The sequence below is a fragment of the Pteropus medius genome, unplaced genomic scaffold, assembly GCF_902729225.1.
Source record: "Pteropus medius unplaced genomic scaffold, Ma_sr-lr_union100, whole genome shotgun sequence".
In the NCBI taxonomy this organism is placed as follows: Eukaryota; Metazoa; Chordata; class Mammalia; order Chiroptera; family Pteropodidae; genus Pteropus; species Pteropus medius.
In genome coordinates, this window is record NW_024340693.1 from 866,081 (window position 1) to 888,130 (window position 22,050).

Consider the following 22,050-nt stretch of genomic DNA (forward strand, 5'->3'; position numbering starts at 1 on the left):
TGAGTCACTTGCCAGCTCTCAGTCCCAGCTCACCCTGGGAAGGGCGGTCCCTCCAGAGTCCCCAAGGCCCCGATATCAAAGCATCAGAATGTAGACCATAAACGACGTGGTTTGCCAAGAGCTCCCTCAGGATACGGGGTGGCTCTAGCAGGACTGCCATCTTGTTGTCCTTCTGCCGCCACTTGGATACTCCAGATGGGTGACATCCTCAGCCCCTCCTCTGCCCTGTGTGACGTCAGACTCCCAGGAGAGGCTCAGACGGGTCCAGTGGCTTCCACTCAACACCACTTGTGCCCGTTGGGCAGGGCTTCCTGCTGGGACACCTGAGCTGGCCACCCACGAATCAAGTGCCTCCTCGTGGGCTAATGAATTTACTAGTGGGGCTCGGGGCTTGGCAGGCTGTGCTCGGACCCCACTGTTGGGGAGGCCTGGGCCTGGGGACAGACCCCTGAGGTCTCCCAGGAGAAAACACCACCAGCCAGCATTGCCAGAACTCAGCAGCTCCCCAGCCCAGGAACAAGAGGGTGAGGTCCACCCAGGGACAAGGCCAAGGTTTTGAGCCTGGAGGGCAGAGAAAAGCTCCGAGCGTGGGCAGGGGAGGGGGGAAGCGAGGCAAGGGAAACCCCATTTAGATACATAATCTTGTGTCTGATGAGGGAGGCAACGGCCCCTCGCCCCCGTCCCGCCCCCTGCCACTGAGTAGGGGACGGTGTGGCCTAGCCACAAGACACCTTGCCGGGCCGATGCTTCAGTGATGCACCCGTTCACTCATGAGCATGACGACTCCCTTCCCAGGTCTCCCCAAGTTTCCTCAAAGCCCAGGGCCTAAGTACCAACCACACCTGTCCGACCCCCTCCACCCACCCCGCCCAAGGAGGATTTTAAATAATTTTTAAAAGCGTGACACTCATACAAATGTATGCTGAAAAGCTATTTTCCTCACAGACGAGGGAGCCAGCGGCACGATGTCACTGGCTCCAAGAGCATTTATGGGACAGGTAGTTAGTTATATGTCCTCTCAGGAAGGGAATGGTGTGCTACACTCAAAACAAAACAAGGGATTGTCCCACAGGCCGAATCAGGTGTATCCTTTGCAGGAGTCCCCAACCCCCGGGCCGTGGACCAGTACTGGTCTGAGGCCTGTTAGGAACCGGGCCGCACAGCAGGAGGTGAGCGGTGAGCAAAGCTTCGTCTGCATTCGCAGCCGCTCCCCAGCGCCAGCATCACCGCCTCGGCCCCGCCTCAGATCCTCGGGCATCAGATTCTCATAGGAGCCCCCCGGTCCCTGGTGCCCAAAAGGTCGGGGACCGCTGCTCTCGGGAACAAGATTTTCCTTGCCTGGGCCTTTCCTGCAATGCTGCCATTTGACGCGAACTGTCACTTCGTCACTCTCGTGCTCTACGTCTAAGTTCTGGACATTTTTTGTCGCCTGTCTTCCACCTCGTGAGGTGTGAGAGCTTGGCTGCAGCACGGCCTCCTCGGGCAGGCCCCCCCTTAGCCTTCCCAGACGAGGTCGGGGCCTCCTGTTCGTTTATTTCCACAGCGTGCGAAGCATTCCACCTTCGCAGCAGCTGGGTCCGAGGAACAATCGCCCCGACTTCTGCTGAGAAGGTGACGAAGACTTTATTCGGGACTGTCACAAATGGCGTCAGGATGGCGGCAATGCAGGAGAGGCCGGGCTCGACCCGCAGTCCAAGGACCATGGTGACTTCTAACCCACGGGCAGAGTGAGGGGACAGGGAGGGGGCAGATGGATCCCAGGAGGGGACAGCAGGGCAGGAGGGTTCTTGCTGAACCGACCTGACGGGATTCTTGCTGAAGGTAGGTGGGCGGGGACGGGGGCGGGAACCAGGTGTCTAGGCCAGGGGACCAGGTACCCAGGGCAGGATGAGGCACTGGATCGGATGCCGAGGGTGGGAGAGCGGGAGGGGTGCAGAACCCTCGCTCAGCTGACTGAGGATGCTTGGCAGGCCAGGGACGGGGAGCAGGGCCGAGGCCCAGCGGTAAAGCGGGCCCCGCAGAGCCTGGCTAGAGTTAGGTCGAGGAGAGGTTTTGCCAGTGACCGCCAATGACTTTTATGGATCTGTGTGGCCATGTCATTCACACCTCCCCTTCTAGACGATAAGATCCTTGAGGACAAGGCCACGGCCAGCATCTTCTTGTTGTTTCATGCCAGCACCTGAGCTGGAGGCATAGAAGGTGCTCGATAAATATTTATTGGATGGACAGACGGACGAATGGACGACGTCCAGCACCCGAAGCGGGGGGGGAACACCTGGAAGGCAGGAAGCGGCCGCCCACATACTGCAGCTAATTCGGGCCTGGCTCTCCCTGTCATCTGTCTTTGTTCATTTGCTCAATCGTGCCTTTCCCCATTTGCCTGCCTGGCTGGGAATTCAGCTCCAGGGGCCACTCAGAGCGAAGTCAGACTTGGGCTCCCCCTGCCGCTCGCGGCTGACTCAGCCAGCTCTGCCCGCCTGGCCCAAGTCCCGGATCAAAGTCCAAGAGGTTAACCTGTCTGTGTGTACAGGCCCTCACCTCACTGTCCCTCCCTGCCCCCGGGCTGAGGGCCCCTGGGAGGCCAGGGGACCAGCTCGCTGCCCCATTGTTTAGTTGGTTAGGAGTGGGGGAGGGGAAGCAATGGTTGGCTGAGCTCAGGGTTGGGAAAGGGCCTTCTCTGTAGCACGCAGCCCCTTTAAGAACAAAACGCAGAGGAGGAGTGGGGTGCCGTGTCTGGCCGCCCTTCCCCCGAGCCCCCTCGTCACACCGTCAGGAGTGTTTCTCAGCCCCGACCCTTGCATTTCCATTTCTTCGTGTTTGTTCCTCACCAGTGTCCGCCCACGGCCTCCTGCATCCCCCTGCCCAGTTCCGACTCCTGAGGGCTGGGGGCCGGGGCCCGGGCCTCGGGGCTGTGCTCGTGTCCACACGTTCACTCGGTGGCGTCTCCTCTTAGCGGCCTGGCAGCTCGTGAGTGTTGCTGGCAGCCCGGCCCCTCGGGGGGCCCAGTGGTCCCTGCCGCGTGGTACTCACGCTGCCTGAGCGTAGGCTGGATCTGGCGACGTCCTTCTACGATGCTCAGAGTGACGGGATATTGTTTTCGAGGTTAGGCACCTTCTCTGGCTCTGTCTCTTCTCAGTTGAAAGGAGGCCAGCTGCCACGCCACGAGCTGCCCGTGGAGAGGGCCACACGGCAAGGAACGGAGGGCGACCGCTGCCCAACAGCTGTGAGCACCCGAGGCCCCCAGTCCTGCCGCCGGCCACAGGAGCGAGCCTGGGGATGGTTCCCCCGCGGAGCCGTCGGGTGTCTCCACAGCTCCTTGACAATGGCCCGGGAGACCCCAAACTGAACCCAGCCACGCCAAGTGCCGACATCTGACCCGCAGCGACCACGAGTTGCTCAGTGTTTGTTGTTTTAAGCCATTAAGTTGAGGGGCAATTTGCTAACGACGCCGTGGGTGACTCATACTGGCTCTAACCGCTGACTCTCCTTGGACGTTGGCGATATCTCAGATTTAACGCGGTCCAAGCAAGTCTCGAATTCTATCCTACGAGGAGGGAGAGGAGGACATACCAGGGATGAGGAAGCGCGGCACGGGCTGGCTCGCTGAGCTGCCACGGGCCGCGGGGTCCAGGCGATGGACCGCGGTGAGATGGGTCTCTCAGCGGGGAGAGCCTCGCGTGTGAGCGTCAGAACACAGTTAACTCCCAGGGGTGCAGCCCGGGCCCCAACGCAGCGGACGACGCAGTCAGACGTCCTGTCGATTACCTGCGAAGCCAGGTGGATCGGCGGCAGAGGCCAACGACAGCCCGGGCTGAGGCAGGAAGGACGTCACCGCCACCGTGACACCGAGAACCGTCAGACGCGTGATACCAGGCGCACGCCGCCCGAACATTTCAAAAAAAACCACCCCAAAACCCAGTCAGGCCGTTTAAACGGTTTTAAAGACGAGAATCTGATGGAGCATTGACTGTGTCTAGGAATGCTTTTTGAAATTTTATTCCAAGTTTCTGTCCTTAAAAATGGCAATGTTCGAGCGATTCTCATTTTTAATGGATCCCAAATACCTGGTCACCTGCTGTGACCGGTTACAGTACGCCTAATTCCTTGCTGACTGTGAGAGAGATGAACAGTCCACCCAAACACCACCCAGTGCGGGTCCCCGGTTCCCTCTGAGCCAGCCCCTGACCTTGGGTACCTCCGAAGGCCTGTCTCTGCCCTGGCTAGGGTGCATCTTTTTGTCACAGATGTTGCTGCCACGAAAAACCCTCTTTAATAACTCCATAGCTGCCTCCAGAATTTTAATTTTCACGCAGACGCTTGGGTGGGCTCAGTCCTACATCTCTCTCTCTCTTAGAACCAATGTCGATGCCTTTATTTCTAACCAAAGACCCTATTAAATCCTCATGGGACATAACTCTTCAAGACCTTAAAGGACAGCCAAATCTCATTTCTCCCTGTCTAGAAATTCCTTCTCTCCATACATTTTTCAATGCAACACACGCTTTTGGCTGACAGAGCTGGGGTGGGAACTACAAAAGCAGAGGTATGTAAAACCAGAAATTCCATTAACCTCATTATACTTATGGGTTTGCTTTCACCAGGCCTGGAGGTAGAACATTATCCCATCATCGAAAAAACCACGCACGTAGAAAAACGGGCACAATCATGGGGGGTGCGAGTCCTCTTCGTGGAATTTTTTTCCCATGGTCCAGAAACCAAAGATAGTCTTTGGGAAAAGGCGATGGCTGTCCTTAGTGTACAGGTTCCCTGTATGATTAAGATCAGACAAACGTAAGCAAATACAAGTTACAGAGGTGATGACGACCAAGCTTTAGAGAGGTGGTAAGGAGTGATCAGGTTTGCTCCAACAACTCAGCAGGAAAAAAAAAAAAAAAATTAAACAATAGGCAAAGGGTTTGAGTATAGATTTCTCCAAAGAAGACACACAGATGGCCAAGAGGCACGGAAAAAGATGCTCAACATCACTGATCATCCAGGAAATGCAAATCAAACGCATAATGAGGTATCACCTTGCATCCATCAAAACGGCTATTATTAAGAAAATAATAAAATCCCAGGTGTTGGCGAGGACGTGAAGAACCTGGAATGCTTGTGCACTGTTGGTGGGAAGGTAAATTGGTGCAGCTGTGGTGGAAAACATCCAGGAGGTTTCTGGAAAAATGAAAAACGGAACGACCATGCAATCCAGCAAGTCCGCTTCTGGGTCGTTATCCAAAAGAACTGAAATCAGGATCTCAAAGAAACATCGGCACCCACGCTCACTGCAGCATTTGTCACAACAGGGGAGAGAGGGGAGCCACGTCGTGTCCACGGGCAGGTGAATAAAGCAAACGTGGCGCGCGCGTCCCGCGGAGTACAGCCAGCCTTAAATAGACAGAGACGCTGCCCCATGTGACAACATGGTTGGATCTGGGAGAATCTTCACTCAGTGCACTATGCCAGTCATCGGACAAATACCGCACGATCTCCCTTAAATAAAGTATTTCAAACAGTCAGAGCCACGGAACTAGAGGGTGGGACAGTGGTTTCCGGGGGAATGGGCCAGATACTCAACCTCTGCCCAATGCCTCGTCTGTAAAATGGGTCTATTCCTGCTCTGCAGGATGACTGCAGGATCCCGTGACAGGCTGAATTTGGAGCAATGCGCTGGGGCTGTTTGTCTATTTCCAAGCTGCTCCGGGGCTTCCTGCCCACTGCACTGTGCAAACGGTGTTTTTAAATTTGCGTTTCATGCCTGTACAGGAGGCGCGCGAGGAACTCAAACCAGATTATGAAACAAGATCGGAAGGACAAGAGGGTGAAACAGAGCGGCAGAAATTGGGGATGGGACTTAGAGAGAAGCAGAGAAGGCGGTCCCTGAGCAAGCGAGCAGGATGGGGACCCAGCCAGCCGGGAAGACAGGAGAAGGACCGGGGGAGACAGAGCCAGACCACATCGAGCGCCAGCATCCATCGATGGCGCATGCGCCCCGTTTCCAGCCTTAGCGAGGCCTTTCCGTTGTGCGTGGCTTCTGTCGTGCCTTCAAAGCCCCGTTTTCTTTACATTTTGCAACTGCTTTTTCTCGTAATTAGGAAAAGAAAGAACCCAGTGCAGGCTGATGGGGCCGTGGGGTTTTTTGGTTGTGTTTTCCCTTTGCAAAGATATTTAAAATGACCGTATCTGCACAAACATCCAGTCTTCTACTGTTGTGCTCTGGATGTTTGGGTTCCCCACCCCCAAATTCATATGTAGGCACCCTAACCCCCAAGGTGATGGTGTCGGGAGGCGGGGCCTTGCAGAGGTGCTTAGGTCAAAAGGGTGGAGCCCTCACGAATGGGATGTGTGACCTTATGACAGAGGCTCAGTGAGCTCCCCAGGTGGTGGCCTCACGCCAGGATGAGAGAAGCCCACAGTCCAGAGGAGAGTCTTTGCCCACCAGGCCAGAGCCCTGACCTCAGGCTTCGGCCTCCAGAACCATGCGCAGTAGTGTTTGCTGGGTATGAGCTGCCCAGCCTGTGGCCCTTTGGGACAGCAGCCCAAGCGGATGAGAAGCCAACCAGGCGTGGGGCGGCTCTGGGCTAGCCTTGTTCCCTCCAACGACCTGCCCCATGCGTGGAGGACGGACCCGGGGGTGGGGGTGCTGGCCACGGGGCGCCATCCCCCGGCTTCCAACGGAATTCACCGGGGAGATAGCCACCTGTCCCAAGGTGCTTTTCTCCTTGGAGAAGTCGCCCCACAGGTCATCACTGAGCATACGCTTTCTTTCCAGTGAGTCCTTCTCACCACAGGGGTTTTCGGTTTTAAAACAAAGCATCATTAACTTGCCAGGAACACTATAATGCTAAGAAATGTGAAAAGAAGGTGATGACTACATTTTGAGTTTTTCTTTCAGATGAATGTCATCTTCTGCCCAAGATTTAAATTAAACGGAAGCTGGTCACCACCAGGCACTTTTCTCGCTTGCGCACAAGGCCCCCCGTTCAGTGGATTGGTGGCCGCCTTGTAACCCACACTAGTTACGCCTGAGCAGAACAGCTGCCTTTTAATGTCAAGACCCTCAGAGGGTCTGAGGCTTTGCCTCGCTTGGAGCTAGGACGATTCAAGGATGCTGGCGGAAGACATGAGACTCCCAGATCAGAGATGAAAATCACTACTATTCACAGCAGTCTCCTTCACACAGAGTCAGCATGTTGGCACTGGCTCCCCCACCCTGAGCCCACAGAGTGACATGATGGGCCCAGCTGGGGTTCTGTGCACTCAGTGGGTTGCACGGTGGTGGTACTTTTTGAGTGAGCAACAAACATATTGGCAAGCAGCTGACAGAGTGAGTGGGAAGTCACACTGTGGGCCTCTGGACCTTCTTAGGCATCTGCGTGACGAGCCCGGAAACTGCTTGGCCTCAGAGACGGTGGGCCCTGCAGTCCGGGAAACTGCAGGGCACACGCCCACCCACGCGGCTGCCTCTCCGTCTGCATTTATCCAAATGACCTCTTCTCTAGTCATTCTGCTGCATGACGGCTTCTAAAATAACGTCCGTGTTACTTTGTAGACAATTGGAATTCTGGCCTAAGAACCGTATCTCCCAGGCAACCCATCTCTCTCACGAGGACATAACGCTTCTCAGAAGAGCAAATTAGAATTAAATGTAAAACCAAGGCTTTTCCACCATTCTTGTGTGTTTGGCCTTTGCCAACTTCATTTACAGAGTCGCTGAGGCCGAGGAAGGTGTTTGTTTGGCAGCGGGGCGTGTGTGTGTGTGTGTGTGTGTGTGTGTGTGTGTATGCGGGGACACACACACCCTGCGATGATTCGCAGCATGTAGAGCAGACGACTAATGGGGTGTTTGTTGGTGAGTATGCTCGGATAGCTCTTAACAGCACAGTCCACAAATGCTTCTTACATGTCGTTAAGCATTTTTCCTCTGCCCGTGGCTGCTTTAGGTGGCCTTGAGGCGCAGTGTGGGATTCGTCACGCAGGGTGGCAGGTCGCTAACCGTGTCTCGTGTGTTCTGCATTCTGATGTGGGACCCTGCTGCTGAGTCAAGCCCCGGAGCTAGTATACAGGAACATAATTTTCAAGTGCTGACCAGTTCTTCCCGAGCCCCCCGCCCCCGACTCCATCGCCCCAGCTCTGTGCCCACTCTGTCACCGGAACTTAAGCAGGCCCTCTGAACTGGCCTCCGAGGCCCTGAAGCCGCCCCATCGTGACCTCTGATCCAGGCTGTGCCCACCTCCGCTTAAATCCGTGGCTCCTTGCCACTAGGATAAGATGCCCACATCGTAGGCTGGCCTGTGGGGCCCTCGGGGGGGCCCAGCTGGCCTTTCCATCTACCGCCTCTTGTCCCTCACACTCAATATTCCGGCCACACTGGACCCTGGCAGTTCTCAAAATCTTGCGGTGCCTGTCCCGCTAAGAAATTTTATCTTATGTTAAGACATTCCTCTCCAGGGAAGGACCGCCTGTGCGTAGCCAAATGCCTAGATAAGCCGCTTGGGATAGAAGATAAGGCTCTAAGGCATGGCGAGAAGTAAATAAACAAGAGAGAGCTGGACCGCGCCACGTCAGAAATGAACGGGGCCTTTTTCTCCTTCCCTTTTTAATGGGAGATACGGCTTTCGTACAGAAGAGTGAGGGAGCCGTATATGTTGTTCGGTTTAAAAAGTAAGTGTAAAGCAAAGACCCACGTAGCCGTCCCCAACGTCAAGGCGCGGAAGAGGCCGGGACCTCAGGTTTTCCTCATGCCCCTGTCCCAGTTACAGCTTCACGGGAGCAGGAGTTTGGGGGGAGGGGGAGCTCGGAGATGAGGACGGAGGAGGAAGGAGGCAGAGTGAGCCAGCCGGACGCTGGAGCCGGAGAATCTCTAAGCACCGCGTGCCCGGTCTTCGCTTTTCCGTTATCCAACGAGCGGCGCTGTGATGTGGGCCTTTTCGCTCTTACCCCTCGATTTCCGGTAGAAACTCTTCGTGTATCTCTGATCGTGGGGAAGGGGCCGCCGCAGGGAATTGGAGGGGGATGGGTCTGTCACATCTGGGGGGAGATCGAGGAATAGCTGCCGTACCTCAAGGGCCTACGAGAAAAATATAAGCAGCACCGGAGCGCCCCCCTCCTTCCAAGTCTGCAGATGGTGGCCCTCTCTACTTACTCTGGGATGGGGTTACTACGGAGAGTTATGGGTTATTATGGGGGTCAACTGAACCAGCGGGAACCTGGGAGAAATATTGCAATGCAAACGGGAAGATGGCTGCGCTCAGACCAGCACGGTCACTTCCATGCAAATGCCCGAGTTCAACAAGGCAAGAAAGCACCATCCCGCCTAGGAGCAAAGAAGGCACGAATCTCTGTCAGTGCCCTGGAGGGCACCGTGGCCAGCATGCTCCAATCTTCAGCAGTTCCCATGACCCGGCTTCAAATCCTAGTGCCAGGGGTTCCTCAGTGTCAGGATCCCCCAATGCCAGGGGATCTCAATATCAGGGGATCCCAGTGCTAGGGGACCTCAATGCCAGGGGACACTAATATCAGGGGATCTCAGTGTCATGGAATTCCTTTGGTGCTAGACTTCCTACCAGGGGACTGGGTCATCAGGAGATCTCGAAAAGCCAGGGGACTTTTTGTAGCAATGCTAGGGGACTTGTGCTAGGATCCAAAGTCAGGGGACTCAGCCAGGGGACCCTAATATCAGGGGATTCCCATGCTGCCGGGAATAAAGCAAAGGAATGGGAAAAGACAGGGACTGGAGCTGGCAGACTCGTGTCAGAGGACCTCAGCCAAGATCTCACATTTAAAGCTGGGACTTATGCTGGGGACCCTAAAGCTAGGGACCTAACACTGTGGGAATCCGCAGTGCCAGGGGACCTCAATGCCAGGGCACCCCAGTGTCAGGGGACCCCAATGCCAGGTGACCCCAGTGTCAGAGGACCCCGAGCCAGGGTCCCCGCAGTGCTGTGCCCCCGAGTTCCTGGAGAAGGAGCCCGTCTAGCTCAGGACACGCCCCGACACGCTGGGCATGTGGTTTTACTTTTCTGCGCCTGTTTTTGGCCCACGCGATCCCGTCTCCCGCCCGATGGCAGCCCAGGGGTGACTAAGGAAAAGCCGCTTGGGATAGAAGATAAGGCTCTAAGGAGAGGGCGGCGCCCTGCTCTGGGGACAAAGGGGCCACTTCAGGGTGACTCTCCTGAGCGACCAGAGAAACCCGGAGGTCTGTGTTCTTGTTTGGAGCCTTCGGCCTGGTGGCGGGGTGGCGGCGGGGGGTGGTGGGGGCAGCTCATGGCTCCACAGGTGGCTCTGCAGGGGGCCACCGTGACGACCCTCCCCCCCAGCCACAGCAGCAGGGAGCAGGCCCCAGGCTGACCCAGAGAGTCTCTGGCACCCAAAGCAGCCTGCGTTTAAAAACCAACAGGGAGAGGAAATGAAAAGCACCCGCCCGGGGCCACCCAGGCCCAGAAACGGTTTACGAGGAGTTTCTGGAAGTGGCGTGACTCAGGCCGTTCTCGCTGGAAGTGCCCCGGCCGCCGGCCAGCACTGCCGTCACCACCTCCGTGGTTCTGCAGTCAGGTGTGGGCCGGGGACAAAGGGGCTTTCTGTGTGCCTCGGGCACAGGGACGCTGCGGGAGCCAGACAAGCCCTGCGGGAAGCTGGGGGGCAGGGTCGGGAGGGTCCCACTCACCCACCTCGACCGATGAACATAATATTTCAATGCAATATTTGTAAAAATCGAAATGAATGCAAAACGTCCACGAAGAACCAAGTATGAGAAGTGTACAGGATGCAGCCTGCATCCGCGTGACCCAGGGGGAGCCCTCCCTCACGGCACCTCAAACATCCACAGTCCAAAACATCTTCATGCAACAGGGCCCCCCGACCCCGCCTCCCAGGCCAGCTGGATCACAAGACCTGCCACAGGTTCTGGAAGCTTCTCCCGCCCGGCAAGGCCGGCACTGGGGAAAACCGTAAAAGCCTTCGGTCCCCGGTTCCCTGCTCAGCCTAACGTCCACACCCCAGCACCGGCTCCGCTCACAGCTGGCTCTCCATCAGCGAGCAGACCCGGCCATGGGAGGCGCTGGGCAGTGAGCTCAGCCCAGGCTGCTCTCGGGGACCTGAGCCCCACTGGGGGTGGCCCAGGCGCCCACGTCCGTCAGTGCTCAGGGGTCACTGAGGCGAATAACGAGCAGCTCCCCGGAACGCCCGCCAGGAGCGGGGGGCCGACTCGCGCGTCTTTGCATCTCTAGCACCCAGCGCTGGGCCGATCCCAAAAAAACGGACATGAACTGACCGAGGGTGGAGTGACCTTCCCTTGAAAGGGACTGATGTGCCCACGGCCAGTCGGTCCTGGGGCAGGAGAGGAGGTCATGCTGAGGAATGTTCTCGGGCTGCACTGAACAAAGCCTGAGGTCCACCTGTGCCCCGATCCTGAGGCACACAGATTTGGGGACCACACATGATGGCCCCTTGGAGGCAAGTGTGTGGGAAAGCCGGAGGCCTGCCCGTAGGAGGCGCCAGGGTGGGGCCGGGCCTGCAAGACACTGGTCATGTTCTCCGTGTGGTCGTCACATCCACGCACCCCTGAACCTGCTCACGTACTCAGCCCGGTCTCTGCTCTGCAGAGGAGCCTTCGGGGGAAGGGCCTACGCCAGGGGAACAGTGTCCCCTCCCCACTCTGATCAGAGTCAGAGGACAGCTGTGCCACGGCGACAGGACAAGAAGAAGGTGCAGAGGACCCGAGACCTCTCCCTGTGCACGGCGGGAACACGGCAGCTCCCAGAACGGAGGCAGAGCCCAGCCGGAGAGCCACGGGAGCTGGCGACACCTGCCGAGGGGGAATGGGGACACTCGGGGGTTCAAGGGGCCGTCGGTCCTCCAACCGGATCATCAGAAACCGGCCACATTCCTTCTGCTCGACGGCCCGACACTGGGTGATTCTTTCTCTTGAATTTCCCAAAGCCAGAACGGCAGCCCTTCCAGGCCCTCAGCCCTTCACCGGTGTTTTCCACCGACTTCGGCAACCGCGGGCTCCCGGAGCTGGCATTAGGACGGAATTTCTTGGGGGTCTCACACCCTGATCTAGGAGGCCTGAGGTGGCCCCAGGGGCGAGTTCAGCACCTCAAGTGTTTCCCAGGCGGGAGGCCATAGACCGGCCTCGGCGGAGGACGGGGCTCCCCGAGCGTCGGCGTCAGCATCGGCATCAGGTCATGTCTCTGATGGGGCTCGTTAAAGGTGGGGCTCCTTAAAGCGCTGGCTCTGCCTCTTCGTCGCCAGGGCGTTTTCCATAAGTCCAGGGCAGGGCCCAGGACGCACGCACTTCCAACAAGCTTGCTGATGGCGATGGTGACCCGACCCACAGACCACACGTCGAGAGCCTCTGCTTTAAGACATCAGCCCCCGCCCCCCGGTTCTCAGTCCCACTTACCGGGAGGGAGCGATCCCGTGACTTTGCGATCCTGTACCTCTCTGACAAGACAGGGGGCTCCCGTTGACCCCTCCCCGCTGCCAGGCACCTGGGCTGTTGCAGATCTGTCTCGACAGGGGTCAGATCGCAGCTCCGTCAGGCCGTCGAACCCAAGGGTCACGTAACTGTGTCCTGCAGCAGACGTGACCGTGCAATGTATGTGTGGGAGCGGGCTTCCCGTGAGAACCTGGTTGCGGTGGGGGGGTGGTCCAGAAGACCCGTCCTGAAGTGTCGACTTCTCAGCCGCCGCCTCTCTCTCACTTAGCACCGTATTGGGGGAGGTTCGGTGGTGACGGGTGTTGTTGGCGGAGAACGTGGGGGCTCACCCCCCAGCCGCCTCTGGTACCAAGGAGTCAGAGACACAGTGAAGTGAGGAAGAGTCCGCACGCCCTCGGGGGGACTGGTGGACTGAGAGCGGAAGAGGAAACATGAGAACGAGAGGTGACGACGGTCAGAGAGGCGTCCCGTGCCCCCATCCCCCGGGCCTCTCGTTTATTGATGCCACAAACACTAAATAGAGCGATACTTGTGCAGCCCTGACGTCTGTCCAGTCTTTCAAAACCAGAGATGAATCAACACAGCCGTCATCCTGGGGGGAGCCCGTGGTTTGCTGAGGCGACAGGCCTGGGAACAAATAGTCAGCAAGCAGGGTAACTGGGGACAAAGCGCCCAGGGGAGCACCAGGAAGAGCACCCTCGGCCTCGGGTGCTGTAGAAAAGGCAAAGACAGACCTGGGCTCTGGACACTGGCAGGTGAACGCAGAGCATGTACCTCCAACAGGGGCAAGGCCCAGCCTCATCACACGGAGCAGCCTCTGGCCCCCGGAGGTCACTTGCTGGCTGCCGTTGGCACCGTGCTGGAAGACAGCCTGTTGGCGGGAGCTTTGCGAGCAGAATTGTTTTCAAGCTGGAGAACTAAGAGGTGGGTCCCAAGACGAGTGACATTGACCATATCAGACAGAGCCAGTTCCGTGAGTTCCCCCACCAAGGTGCTGACGGCTGGGCCTCAGCTTCAGGGTCCTCGAGAAGCTTGGACACTGAGGAACGGGCCCCCGTCTGAGGCGAGGGCAGTAAGACCACAGACCGACGCTGGACTCTGAGACGGAACGTGGGGGCACAGTGCAGAAGCTTCCGGAACCCGGAGGACAGCCAGCTGCAAGGAAATGAATATTACAGACAGACGGACAGGTGACAGGGAGATGGATAGATAACAAATTAGAATAGATAGATTGATAGATAGATGACAGATGATATACATGATAGGTAAGATGATGATGATGATGATGATGATGATGATGATGATGATGATAGAAGACAGATAGATAGATAGATAGATAGATAGATAGATAGATAGATAGATAGATATAATAGGTAGGTAGGTAGATAGAGATGATGATAGATAGATAGATAGATAGAGGCAGTTGTGATAGGCAGATTAGATAGAGACAGACAAATAGACAGATAGATGACAAATAGGTAATGGTAGATAGTAGATTAGACAGATATATAGATAGATGATAGATAGATAGATGATAGGTAATAGACAGGTGATTAGATAGATATATAGATAGATGATAGACATTAGATAGATACATAGATAGATGATAGATAGATAGATGATAGATAGATAGATAGATAGATAGATAGACAGACAGATAGACAATAGGTGATCGATGGATAGATAGGTGATAGATGATAACTAGGTAATCAGAATAGATATATGAGTGATAGACGGACACACAGCCAACTCGGGGTGCATTGCCCAAACTTCCTAGGGCCCCTAGAGTGACCCAATCTCTCACACAAAAGTCTCAGCACAGATGCCATCATTGTATTTTTCTGATTCGTCTCATCATCAGGTTTTACAAAGGCATAAAAACGAAGCCTTGCTTATTTTGTCACGTAAAAATTACTCTTACCAAAGACTTGTAATGACCCCGAGTCAGGAAATCCCGCGTGTCCAGGTGGCCAGAAACCCAAGCTGGACTCTGCGCAGGGTCTGGCTTTTGGCCGCCCTCGTCAAGGACACCAGAAAACCAGAATACCTGGATGCATCTTGAGCATGAGAGTGGAAAGCAAGTCATTCTGCCCCTCCCGGTCCTACCTCACCCCCGCCTCCCAGGAAAGCGAGCCCATTCCACAAACGCCTCGGAATAGTCGCCAGAACTCCACCGAGCCGCCTGTGCTGGGAGGAGCGACCTGGACCCCCGAGGGAGACGACCGACAGGAAGCCCTGGGGGCTCCGCGAAGTCCCACGCGGGGGACTCCAGGGACAGCGCTAGAGCGCGTGGCTCCCGACATAGCGAAGCCCGCGAGAGGCAAGTTGGCGATGTCATTGGGACGGCCACCGGGTCAGAACGACCCATCAGCCAGCCCTTCATGTGAATGTGTCGCTTGCCGGCGTTGACTATGGAAAGCCACCCAAGCCTGAGTCTCCCTCTCTGCTTCCGTCCGCCTTTCCCCCGCATCCGGGTGCTTGCGTTAATTTCTCTCCCCACCCCCCGCCCCCCGTTGTCTCACTCAGGTCTCGAGCCCGTTCTCTCTTTTCCTGAGATGATTCATCCCAACGTGAAAAGGCACGGGACTTTGGATCAAGTGCCTGCCACAACATGTGTACGATCCTGTTCCCCAAAGTGACACTAACGGCCCGTGGAACCGTCCTGGCCCTGATGGCGAGATGCCGTGGGCCGCCTCTCCCGCCCGCGGTCCGCCGGGCAGTAACCACATAGCAGAGCGGCCGGCGCCGTGTGCCAGGGAAGGGTGGCCCCAGGTCAGGCCGAGATGCCTGCTGCTAACCTCAGTGTGCGAGGGACGACCAGCCTCTGGGTGAGCGGTGGGGCAGAAAGGACGGACGAACCCGCCACATTTTAAAAACCAAAGTTGTTTTGAACGGAAGAAGAGAAAGCAGGCTGTCTGAGACAGCATCTGCTTCTTTGAACTATAATATTGCAAAATCCGGTTCCAGGCACCGGACCGTCAGCCTACGTCTCTCTGAATTATGACGATTACCAAACTGATCCCTGTCCTGCTTTTCATCATTTCCAGGACCTGGAAGAACAATCTCACCCTCAAAAGCCTTCGGTTTGCCCAAGTCAGAGCCTAGGGTTTAGTGTATGATAAAGGACATTTATTGCTGTGTCCCCAGCAGCCAGGACAGGGCCCGGCACACAGGAGGCATAAGGTACCTATCTATTAAATGCCGATTGCATGAAAGAGCACTGAGCACGTTACAGGGTCATTTGTTTTCAGGCCCAAGTTTTTTGTCTCTGTATACCAATAAGCAATCCGTCACCAAATTCGTTGACAGCTGGGCGCCAGTGTAAGGCTCTGGGGCCAGGCAAGCCGCCAGCCTCGTTAAAGACACTGAGAGAGAACCTCCATCTCTAGCCTCGAGCTGCTTATAATAGGGTGAGGGAAGAGAACAGACCAGAAGCAATTAGGAAACAATTAAGTGTTAAATCGTGTGGCTAGCCCACGGGATCCTGGGAGGGTAGGGGGCGGTGGCTGTCACCGTTGCCGTTTTCGTGGGAGAGGCCAGTCTTTGGCTGAGCCTTGAAGGATGCTCTGGGTTTGTGGAAATAGAGCCATGGGGCTAGAAGAGTCCGCTCCTGTCACAGGTGCAGGCCCTCGGAGCCACCCAAGGAGAACTGAACCAGACGACGTGAAAACACTCCGCGCCAGAGGCGGACCTGCAGATGATACTCAGTCACTGTCACGAGGTTAATCGACCTTCCCCCGAAGCGCCAGAACGTGGCCCTGCGATCATGTCCTTCAGACCACCCTTGGGAAGGAAGCCGAAGTGTCTTCCGATTGCTGACCTGCTGACCGCCTCAGTCTCCCGGGGTCCGTGCTCCCCGTTCCCAGCACCAGAGCCTCCGATTCAACAGATCTGGGCTGGGATCCAGGAACCACGTGTTTTTAAAGGCCCCGTGCGATTCTGCTAATCGGCTCGGTTCAGGAGCTGTTCTCTCTGATTTATTTCAAAGACATTCCGATTCTGAGGCTAAGAGGAAGCCAAGGAAGGAACAGATGACCTGGAGAATTCACAGGGGAGAGAAATCAATCTCCCACAGTCCACTTCCTTGACGGCCTAAATAAGTCAAAATGGTCGAAATCCGGCCAAAGTGAACTAAATATGCCTTTAACGGCATAGGCATAGCCCGATAAATGAAAATGAGAGATTTTATTTAAAACATGAGGAGGAGGATGCTGCTCGCGAATTGAAGAATTGTATTTTCTTACTGAGCTACGGCAGTTTGCGTCCCCAATTCCAGAGAAATGTCCGTTCGCATGTAAGATGTTCTCAGCATAAAAATCAGGAACAGGTCACACGCACCGCCTGGAGATTAACGCCACTTTCGTCGGCTGTAAGCGGGTCGAGAGGAGGGTCTTGGACCCGTGTGCGCTGTGTTCCATCTCTCTGTCCCTCCAGGTTTTAACAGGTGATGCTCACTCCCCTCCCCTCAGACCCGCCTGTCGAACCCCTGCCTCTGTTTTTAAACATCACTAATTTATATTCTGCACCGGGGACTTGGTGTGTGGTGCTTTTTCTTTGTTGGGGTGTCAAATTCCCGTCACTGCCAGTGGGGTTTATGTGCCCAAATTAAAGGCTTAATACATGTCCGCAAATTCTTTCTTGGCCAGCACACGTACACGCACACCACACACAGATGCGTGCACACACACGCACGCACACACACACACACACGCACACACGCTCCTCTTCCCACTATGGTCTTAACTCTTGCCTGCTTAACCCTGGACACCAGCATTCAATTTATCTGTGACATTTCTGAACTCTGAGTAGGGTCCGTTTGTTCCTCTGGGGTCCCCACAGCATGTGGAATTGACTAGTGTCCCCCATCCCGCAGCAGTACTGGTTCCGGAGGCCTTCCTGGCACAGACGGCACACTCAGTCTCTCTAGACGAACTGCACGACCCAGTTTATTACCCGTTCTGGGTTAGTTCTGAATCGCCGGTAGCGAGTCTCACCGTACGCGTCAGCCTCTGCTCATCACTTGATGGCACTCGATTCTCTCCTGAAATGTACACCTTTGTTGTTTTAACAAATGACCAGCCCGGCAATTATCATGGCATCATAGCGGCACCCAGCAGAGGAGCTGGGACAGACACGGTCAGCAGAACACTCAGCTGGAAACATCTCACATCGCTACTGCCGTGATGTCATGATGTCATTGCAATTTCAGTGTCCACCTTGGTGACAGCTCAGGATTTAGGAGTTACTTCCAGGAAAGCTGATGAGCCCCGAAGGCAAGGCACAGGCACCAGGCTAATTGTATCTACAGTCCTGTTACGTTGGCCATAATCCTGCAGGAAAAGAAGCCTCAAGCTCACCCTTGAACTGACAAGCTATTCATTCTGGACCCCGTCTCCCCTGTGCACGTGCCTCGGACGGTTCAGAGCCTTCTTTTCTGTTAGAATGCTTCTTTGTGGCATCGAACAGATACTCTTTTCCAGAGCTGCCTATCTTAGATGATGCTGGTGACTTGGCACAGATGTCAATGGCCCTTTCTGGAGGTGACTCTGTGGCTTTACTCAGTGAGCGTGTGCTGTGCAGGCACCACGTGAGTACAATGTTAGATGTAGAATCTGATCTCGTGGAGGCCTGGCCGGCGAGGAGACCCAGGGGCACCCAGTGCTCACACAGGTGTACACTTGCAAGCTGAGCCGAGTGTCGGCACTGGTGAATCAGGTGACCAGACGCCTGGCTGAGGCTGAGGGTCAGGGAAGGTGTGGCCGGGAGGGGGCTGTGCCTGAGCCGAGATGTGAGGGATAAGGCCGCGGGAGTGCCGTGTGCAAGGAGCTGGTGGGGTAGAGATACAGCCCTGTGACGTGCCGTGTGAAGCAGGCAGGGGTGGCCTGAGCAGGAAGAGCCAGGAGAGGGGCCGATGGGGGCCTTGAGAGATGTGGCCGAGGAAGCCCCTTCAAGAACCCTGTCTGTACCCTCTAAAGGCAACTGGAACCCATCGCAGGTTTTAAGAAGGGCTGACACAAGCAGATTCACACGTAGAAAAGACGTTTACTCGGCCAAGTGGAGGAGACAGATCAGCGAGGCGCCAAGCTGGGGAGCACGGGGGGACTTGCTGGGAAGCCAACTTAGCCATGGGCGGTTGCAATGGAGGCAAGGAGAGTGGGCGGAGGGAGCTGGAAATTCAAGAGTATCACAGGCGGTCCAGGGCACAGGCCTTGGGAAGAAGCGGACCGCGGGGAGCGCGGGGGAGGGGCGTGCCCGCGGCGGCTCCACGGATGCGGGAGGCCTCACTGCGCCTGGGCCGGGTTGGAGGGCAGGGCCGGCGGGCCGGGCCGGCGTGAGCCGTGGCGGTGAGGAGTGGCCACCGGGAGACACGCGGGTGAGAGTGCGCGTGGACATGCGGACTTGAATTTCATCATGGCCTAGACGGTCGCCAAGGTCACAGGCACGGACCAGAGAGAATGGAAGGAACCCCAGATTTCTGCAGGACGATTATGAAACGTGGGCGTGGTAGGACTCACGCAGCTTCCGGTCACCGCTTCTCAGTTTCATACCCACAGCGACTCATCGTCCTTGCCGACGCATCTACGGTTTTAACAACAAAATCAAAGGGGCGTGGTTACCGCTGCACAGGAGAAAGCTTGGGGAAAAGCCCTCGTCAGCGACACAGATTCCCCTGTGCAAAAGTCACGTACCACAAAGTTGCAGTCAGATCTGCTCACGTGTGCCCAGCTGACTCAGCCAAGCGGGTGGCAGTGTCTGCTCTGACGAAGATGGAAGGGCCCCCGGAGGCGTATTTTTATGTCTCTCTCGTCCAGAGTCGAAGGAGCTGGCCCCAGCCTCTCTGCTCGTTCCTCTTGCTCACTAAATTTATGAATGTCCATCCAGCAGGTCCAGGCCATATTTGATCTTGGGACAAAGAGGTTTGTTTTTATTTATCGGCGCCCCCGAGAACACGTCGATGGGTGTGCAGAGAAATGCTCAGCCCATCAACTCGCCAGGCAACGTTGGCTTTTATGAAGCGAGTGCAGGTTCATCTCCTCGAACGATCTGGAAAAGCGCTGCTTCTTCGCTCTCACACTCCCGGCTTCAGCTGTCTGTCACCGAGTCTCCGTCGAAGCTCTTTGTTGCCTTCCACCAGTAGGCTGGCATTCGGAATGTCCCAGTCCCCCACCAGCAAGTTCCGGTCCAGCGTGGCTCACGACCAGCGGGGACGGGAAGAGATGTTAAGAATGGACCCCCGAGAGACGGGCTGCCGTCGGCGTCTTCGGCAGGGTAAGTCCACGCACGGAAGGTGGCAGGGCCTAAGCTGGTGATGGCCGTGTCGCGGCCTTGGAGTCCCAAACCTGGATATCCCAGACGCCGTCCAGGGACTTCGAAGGAACCCGCCTGCGACTCCATGAGCGGTAATCACGCCGACCATGATTTACGGCCGTCCGGAAACCCCTTCCGTCGCTTAGGCACCTCGTGTCCCTTTCCCGCCTCCAGGCTCTGTCGTCTGCTTCCTGCTTCCTGCTTCCTGCTTCCTGCTTCCATCAGGAGCCTCTTGGCTCCTCCTGGTGTGTGTGGATCTCACCCACCCCTGCGCCTCGGCTTAGCTGTCGCTTCTTTCAGAAAACCTCTCTGCCCGCCCTTACTCTAACGCTCGGCCCGTACCGTGCCCACAGCGCCTTCCACCCCGTCCTCACGAGCCTTGCCTTCACTGTCCCCTGCCTCTCCCCTGGAGCCACTGGTTAAATGAATGAGTGAACAAATCCGACAGCCAGGGGACCCTGCCCAGGGCCAGGGGCCACACCTCACCCTCAGGGGAATCCAGCTGAGATTCCAGATGAGGCTGTGACTGTTCCTCTGGGAAGTGGCCTCTCCCTGAATTAAGCAACCTCTGTTGGACAGTTCTAGGTACGTACCTCCCGGTCATACAGCCTTGGTCCTGGGGTCTTCTTCCGTTTCCCTGGTCTGTCCACCTAGAAGACCCTGCGCCCAGTGGCTCCCTTCCAGACACCAAAGAAAGGCCACAGCATCACGAGCAAACGCCTTCCTAACCAGAGCCACGGCCCCCTCCCCGCCCTCTGGGCCCAGGGATGGCAAGTTGAAGGTCCAGCCTCCAGGACAGGCACCCTAGAGAGGACCCTTGTAGAACCAGGCTTCCTGGCACAGCTGTTTGAAGAGCATGGTGTGGCCATGGTTACCGCGGTCCCTAATGGGGGCACCCTAGGAGAGCGTGTGCCACATCCGAGGGAGGGGGCAGCGACAGTCTACCGAGCTGGGACCACGTGCTATAGAAGCCAATGTCATTTTTCTGGAAGGGGATCGCAAGAAGGTGGGAAGGAGCTTGGAGAGTAAGACAGGAAGGACGGAAGAGGCACGAGAAGGTGAGCCGTGGGGTGCATTACCGCTGTGACCGCTGGCTCTGGCTCACGGAAGGCCCCCGAGGAGTAACGCAGACGGGTCTCAGAACGGTGCTTCTGAAGGATGGGGGGCTGCGGTGCCCATGGGCTGAGGGGCGCCCTGGGGTGCATTATCTATCTCAGGCCTCTGAACTTCGCTGGAACACACCCAGCCGAGCTCCATAGCTTCAGAGAAAACGCGCAGACCGTCAGCAGAGAGACGGCCTCTCGGACGCTGGACACGGGACGCTGTGTCCTGCCCAAGGGTCCTTCGTGGGTGGGTGGCTGAGGCAAAGAAAAATCGAGCTCTTCATCGAACCTTTTCTCAAAAGGGCTCCCCACTTTTCCCATTTGGCAAAACACACCCCTGGCTTCCTCTGTCCTCCTGGGTCCCTCCTGCTGCCCAGCTCAGAAGGTGTCTAATACACTGTGAATTCCTGTTTTTCACTCAATTAATCTGGGCCGGACATCCGGGGTTGAAACAGCGACATTAGCACACGCAGGGCTCGGCAGCCCCGGCTGGTTCCCATTTTAAACTCTCCGCCCCGAGCCGTTCTTGGACCATCTGCACCCAGGCTGATCTTCCAGCAAATGAAGCCATCTGTTCAAGCTATGTACGTTTTACGCGAGCCGGGGCAGCTGCGGACTTGAAGAATTGGTGGGACTTAGACCTGTTACTGGTCTGATTCTGATTCTCTCCACTGCCGATGCGGACGCGGCTCTCAGCCACCGTGGGGGTTTCTGCTGACTCTGAGAACTATGCGAATGACCCACCGAAGCAGCAACTTCGGGATGCGGATGGGGTGAATCGGGTGTGGATGGAAAAGGGGCCTTGAGGGTTCCTGAGGGCAGGGCTTGGCTGTTGCTGGCTGGGTGGTGCCTTTGTCAACAGGCACCAGGCCGGAGGTAGGTGGTTTCACACCCACTCTTCTGTGGCCCAGGGAATCACCTGATGGTTTCCGTGGTGGGGGTGGCTGCCCCAGTGACACCGGCTACCCTCACCGCGCCCTGGGAGGATGTGCTGGCGCCCCAAAGCACATGGCGTGAGGGTGCCCGGCACCCCTTGCTGGCTCGCGCCTTGGGGAGTGAGCACGGGCGGCTCCAGCAGCAACCATCGGGTCCAGCTACCCAGCAAGCTCAGCTCCTGCCTTTGCTGTGCCCAGAAGCCGGGCTGTGTCTGGTGCCAGCTTCCCACAAAAAAATGAGCCTCCACCTGGACTCTGCTCAGCT

General features: G+C 56.5%; 1 long non-coding RNA gene across 1 annotated transcript in view; it reads left to right on the top strand.

Moving 5' to 3' along the window:
* The window catches only part of LOC120602286 (uncharacterized), a 9,285-nt gene extending 1,630 nt beyond the window's left edge, over window positions 1-7,655 (top strand). The window contains exons 2-3 of the long non-coding RNA XR_005652683.1: window positions 1,544-1,821; window positions 3,137-7,655. This is a non-coding gene — a long non-coding RNA (uncharacterized LOC120602286). The remainder of the gene's footprint in view (window positions 1-1,543; window positions 1,822-3,136) is intronic.
* Window positions 7,656-22,050: the final 14,395 nt, after the last annotated feature.